Here is a 5,940-nt window from a genome sequence, read left to right on the forward strand (position 1 = left end):
CCTGGAAAGACTTGTATGGTCTGATGCTGAGTGAAGTGAGCAGAACCAAAAGAACGATGTACCCAAAAACAGCCACATTGTGCGATGACTAATACTGACAAACTTAAGCCTTCCTGGCATTACAAGGATCTAAGACATCTCCAAAGGCCTCATGATGGAAAATGCTATCCACATCCAAAGAAAGAACTATGGAGTTTGAATGCAGATAGAAGCATACCATTTGCTATTTTTTTTTCTTCTGTTGAGTTTTGTTTCCTCTTTCTGGTAGTTCCTCCTATTGGTTCTAATTCTTACTTACAACATCACTAATGTGAAAATATGTTTAATAGGAATGTATGTGTATAGCCTATATCATTTTGTGTGCTGTCTTGGGGAGAGTGGTAGGGAGGAAGGGGGAGAAAAATTTTAACTCAAAAGCACATGGAAGTGATTGCTGATAAATCAAAATAAATTAATAAAAAAAGAAAGTTGTTGCAATAACCCACGTGTAATAATGGCCTGGCCCATGGGAGCTCCATCTTCAGAGTTCGCACTGTTTGCTCTGCCTGCCACCAGCTTACATGAAAAGACATGATGATGTATATCAGAAGGGCTGTGCTCTCTGATTCAGAGCATGTATAGACATTTTATAACTTACTCTGGTCCACTACATATATGGTGAAGAGAAACTTTTGATTGGCTGCTGATCTGGAACTGGGTTAAATTCAAAAGGCGTTAACTGGCCAAAACAAGCGTTTTGTTTTTCCTGAATGGTGGCATTGGAAAGTGCCATGCCAAGTAAGCTTCTGGATTAGAAGAGGACTCCCCTCCACTTTGGGGCCAACATGTGGCCTGTGAATACAAACCTCTCTTCCTTGCCTCTTTGTATCTGCTCTTTCTTTCTTTTGGGTGAAGGGGTATGGGAGATCTTGTGAGCTTGACCTTGTGAGTTTCAAAAGCAATGACCTTGTGAGCTTGACCTTGTGAGCTTCAAAAGGCCAGAAAGGTGAGCTACCAGAGGCCTGGCAGCCTATGCCAGATTTTACAACACAGCTGAGGCAATGAGGAATGAAGTCCTAAGCCACCTCATTGACCCAGAGTAGCTCTAAGATAGACAAGATCTAGCTATGGCAATTTCAGAAGAGAATTTGGTAGAACAAATGCTACGTAGAAACTGGTTTAAGTTTGAGTCCACTCTTCACAGGACCAAATCAGTATTTAGGAAAGGGTATAAAGTATTTGTACTTTGCTCTCTCTATTTTTTCAGGAACTATCCCTTAGAAAAAACTAATTGATGTCCATTGGTTAAATGAAATTCAGCACTAGTGACCACCATTTAATAATGCAGAGAACATACCAGATAGGGTCTCTGGCTGATAACATTGGAGAAGAAATACCCCTCAACACATCAGGGGTACCCCTTAACACCCTGAAGGGGAGAAGCAGCAGTCCCCACTACTCTCAGGGACCTGGATCATGAGTGTAAGTTGTGATAAGAAACTCAGAGTTTTGCTACATAAGCATTAGATGATTAGGACCCACACAAAATGGGTACCAGTGAGGCTGGAAAGGAGAAAGGGACATCTTAAATTGTGGGATATAAAAAATATCTGCATTAGAGTTCAAAGAAAGAAGAGATCAGCATCAACTGGAGCATTCAGGAAAAATGACATTGGACTTAAGTTGGGTCTTGAAACTCATTTTTCCCATCTTAGAAGAGAAGACTGGACTAGAGTCCTTGCAGGTGAATGGGCAGAATAATAAGTCAGTATTAATGGAAAGAGGATTGAGTCAGGGGTAAGGACACATGGGTTTCTGGTCCCAGCTTTGCTATCAACATGTTGTTAAGTTGCTTCATTTCTTTGGGACTCATTTTCTTTACGTGTGAATTTAATAAGTGGTTTGGAGTAGGGGATTTAAAGTGGAAAGACCTGGTTTCTTATCCTGGACTACATTTTACTTACATAACTTTGCGCAAGTAATTTCACCTGCCTGGCTCTCAGTTTCTTTCTCTATGAAAAGAGATTTGGGCTTTATGACCATCAAGGTTGTTTCCATCTTCATAGTCTCTGATTGCATGAATCTGTCAGTTGTAAGCCAGTTCTGTCCCTGGATCAGCCTTTAGTCACAAGACCCTTTCCTTGTGATTTTGTTTTAAATTGATGATGTTGCCATTTATATTGCTTATTTTTCCTTTAATTAGTTCTGCTTGGTATCTGGGGCTTTGTTTTTATTGTCTGAGTTAATGTGCACCTTTGGTGCTGCCCAATTCTTTTTGGAGTTCTACCCTGGACATTTTGACTCACTTTAGGCAGAGAATTCAGCATAGGAGAAAAAAAAACATCCTTGTTTGCCTTCCTCTTCAACAGAAGTGGGGGAGGAGGACACCTGTTTTGGCTGCTGTACTATGGGTGCTCATTGGCAGAGAGGAGGGAGCATGAAATTCACAGCTGGAAGCTGTGGACTGGGGGAATTAGGAAACCCGGGAATGGCATTTGGGCTAGTTTGCTCTTAACGGCGGAGTAAGGGTAGAGGTGGAGACAGCAGAGGATGGTAGGGTAGAAGAGGGGAGAAATGAGTAGGGGAGAGAGGGAGCAATAAAGGAAGAAAATAAAGGGAAAGGCAGAAAAAGGAGAGAGGCAGGATAACCAGACAAGGCAGGCAGATGGGGAAGGGGGAGACAGTAAAGGGATTGGGTAGGAGAAAAAGAAAAAGCCAGATGGAGGAGGGAGATGGTGAGGCAGGCAAGGGGGAAGGGAGAAGAGGTAGGCAGTGGAGGGGATGGCAGTGAGGATGGAGGGGAGGGAAGTAGTCGGCAGTGAAGGGGCAGAGGGAGGGAGGGAGAAGGAGGAAGACAGTGAGGGGGAAGGGAGAAGCAGTGTGCAGGGAGGGCAGGCAGCAGGGATGGGGAGGGAAAAGAGTGGAGGCAGGGTATGAAAGCATAGTGGTCTTGTACTAGGGAAATCCTGCAGTATTCTGCCTGGCGGTAGAGCTATGAGCAAAAGGGAAAATGAATCTTTTAGCTTTTCTGATCTTCAGTTTCCTCCTCCATAAATGTTCTTGATCTGTTTCCCTCCCATCTTCCTCAAGCTTAAAAAATCGGCACTTGACCCTCCTATCTCCCAAAGCAATCATCCTATCCTTCTCCATTTTATAGCCAAACTCTTAGAAAAAGCTGTCTACACTCATTCCTTCCACTTCCTCTCCTCTCACTTCTCAACTCCTAGAATCTGGCTTCTGACCTTTACTCAACTGAAACCATTCTTTTTCCAAGGTCACCAGTGACCACAGCCTTTTTCTTAGTTCTCATTCTTCTTGACCTCTGTAAAGCACTTCACATTTGCCTACCCCTTCCTCCTAGATGTTCTCTCTTCCTATGCTGGACCATCAAATATGTCTCACTCAATATATATGAGTATGTCAGGTCTGTCTTGGGCCTTTCTTCTCCCTCATCTTCCCCTCTCTCTACTTGCCCCTATCTTGTTCAACTATCATCTCCATGCAGATGTCTTCCAGATGAAAATAATACCCAGTCCTAGTTTCTCTCATAAGTTCCAGGTCCCCATTAGAAACTGTCTATTGGATTTTTAAAACTAAATGTCCCACAGGCATATGAAATTTAACATGTCCCAGACTGGACTACTATCCTTCCCTACTGGACTACTATCCTCTTTGCTTTCTACGTTTGATATTTCTTTTAGGGGCTCCATTATTGTTCAGGTTACCTGGATTAATAAACCTGGAGTGATCTTTGATTTTTCCCTTTCACTTATAACCTTTATCCAATCAGATGACAGGTCTTATTTACTTCCACAACATCTCTCATGCCTGTCTACTTTTCTCCACTCACATTGTAATCGCTCTAATTCAGGCCTCATCATCTCTCACCTGGCCTAATGCAATAACTCCCTAATTATTCTCCTTGCCACAAATCTTTCCACTGTACAATCCATTTCCACATGGCACCAAACTGACAGGCAAGCCGGCTGACACCCTGAGGGAAAGACAGGAAGCAGCATTGCTAGTCTGACTACTAACACCTTGACCACCATCTCCCCTCCAACTCTGATGGAGATAGCCCAGGACCTAAGACCAAGAGTCAGGATTAACAGTGCCCCACAAACAACCAAGACCTGCTTCTGGCACAGCCCTCACAGCCATTATTGAGGGGAGGAATCCTAATGGAGAGAGGGCCCACAGTCTTCAACACCACCAACAACAACTGCTGACCAACTGCCAACAACAGGCAGACAGGAGCCCTTGGAGTGGAAGCCCCACTGTCCTGGACTACCAGTCCTGCTGCCAGCCCCACCCAGACAGCCATTATCTGGGAAGCAACCCCTGTGGAGGAGGGTAAAGCCATCTCCAGCAACTGTCCACCAATGGCCACACACAAAGGACAGGCAAGTCAGCCTAGCAGAAGCAGCCACAGGAGGCAGCATGCACCAAGCTGGTTATACCACCACCAAGCACCTTGGAAACCCTGTCCCTTCAGACCCTGATGGAGACAGGCCAGGACCCTGAACTCAAAAGTCCTATGAATAGCAAGGCGTCCAGTTGCAGAGGCCTTGACCATCACCCTGGCAAGCAACTCCTGTGTAGATGCAGCCTGGAAACTGCTCCTGCAAAGTCTGCGGCCACAACTACCAACAGCCCAGGAAGTAGAGCTCTTGCTACCAAATTCCTTGGCACCATCAAATGGCTCAATATCAGAAACTGATATGATTTGATCAGTGGGAATGACATCAAAGGAGCATTAACATCTGCTTTGCTGCTGTATCCTAAGGATCATGAGACTTTTCCATCTGATTTGCCACGGAAACCTTCCATATGTGTTATCTTCTCCATTAGAATGTGAGCTTCTTGACTACTTATACCACGGTGCTTTGCATATAGTTAGAGCTTAATAAATGCTTTACTCATTCATTCATATTCTTAAAACACAGATCTGAAACATCTTATTACTCCCTGCTCAAGAAACTCCTGGGCCTTCCCTAAAACCCAAACTCCCTTGCTTTAACGTTTAAAGTCCTTCATCATCTGGCACTAACCTATCTCTCTAGGCCTATTATGAACTATTGTTCATTGCTGCCCTTCATTCATTCTAAGTCCCAGCCAGACTTGCATGCTTGCTGTTCACCATACATGACACTCCATCTCCTGCCTCTCTATCTTTGCACAAGCTGAACCCCCATGCCTGGAAAGCACTCCTTTCCAATCTCAGCCCATCAGAATGGGTTAATTTTCTAGTTTCCTTCTAAGACTCAAGTCAAGAATTGCCTCCTACATGAGGCCTGTCATGATTCCACTAAGTGTTGACACCTCCCTCTGATACCTCTGTATTACATTTGTGTATCTGTATAAATATCTTGTATTCACTTTTGGGCATACCTGTTGTGCAAGCTGAACCACAAATAAAATGTAAAATCCTTAAGCATAACGGCTGTTTTGCTTTTTGCCTTTGCAACCCCAGCACCTAACACAGAACTTGGTACATAATAAACACATAACAAATGCCTGCTGAATTAATGGATGAAAGGAGGCTGAATTTTTTTTCTTTTCCTTTTTTTTTTTTTAGGCAATTGGGGTTAAGTGACTTGCCCAGGGTCATACAGCTAGTGTCAAGTGTTTGGTCTGAGTTCAGATTTGAACTCAGGTCCTCCTGATTTCAGAGCCAGTGCTTTATTCACTGTGCCACCTAGCTGCCCCAGGACGTTGAATTTTCAGCTCTTGGGAAGCAGATTTAGGCATGAAAGTGACTAGACTTCCTCAGGAAAAAGATGCATAAATGTCTTCAAGTCAAATCAAGTCATGACCACCTGCTGAGTATGCTGTCCAGATGATTTTTATCCAAGTATAGAGATACACTCTATAGATCCTGCCAACCCAGAGATTTTTGACACTGAAGATGAAAGGGTTAAGGAGGAAGCAAGCTAGAAGGGCAAGGCTAGCAGAAACAGA

At 43.8% G+C, this 5,940-nt stretch overlaps 1 protein-coding gene across 2 annotated transcripts in view; it reads right to left on the reverse strand.

The window, feature by feature from the left end:
- Window positions 1-5,940, reverse strand: part of GSG1L (GSG1 like) — a 353,520-nt gene that overhangs the window by 117,585 nt on the left and 229,995 nt on the right. The gene's annotated exons all lie outside the window — the stretch shown is intronic.

The sequence above is a fragment of the Vombatus ursinus genome, unplaced genomic scaffold (assembly GCF_900497805.2).
Source record: "Vombatus ursinus unplaced genomic scaffold, bare-nosed wombat genome assembly UNPS02014770.1, whole genome shotgun sequence".
Taxonomy (NCBI): Eukaryota; Metazoa; Chordata; class Mammalia; order Diprotodontia; family Vombatidae; genus Vombatus; species Vombatus ursinus.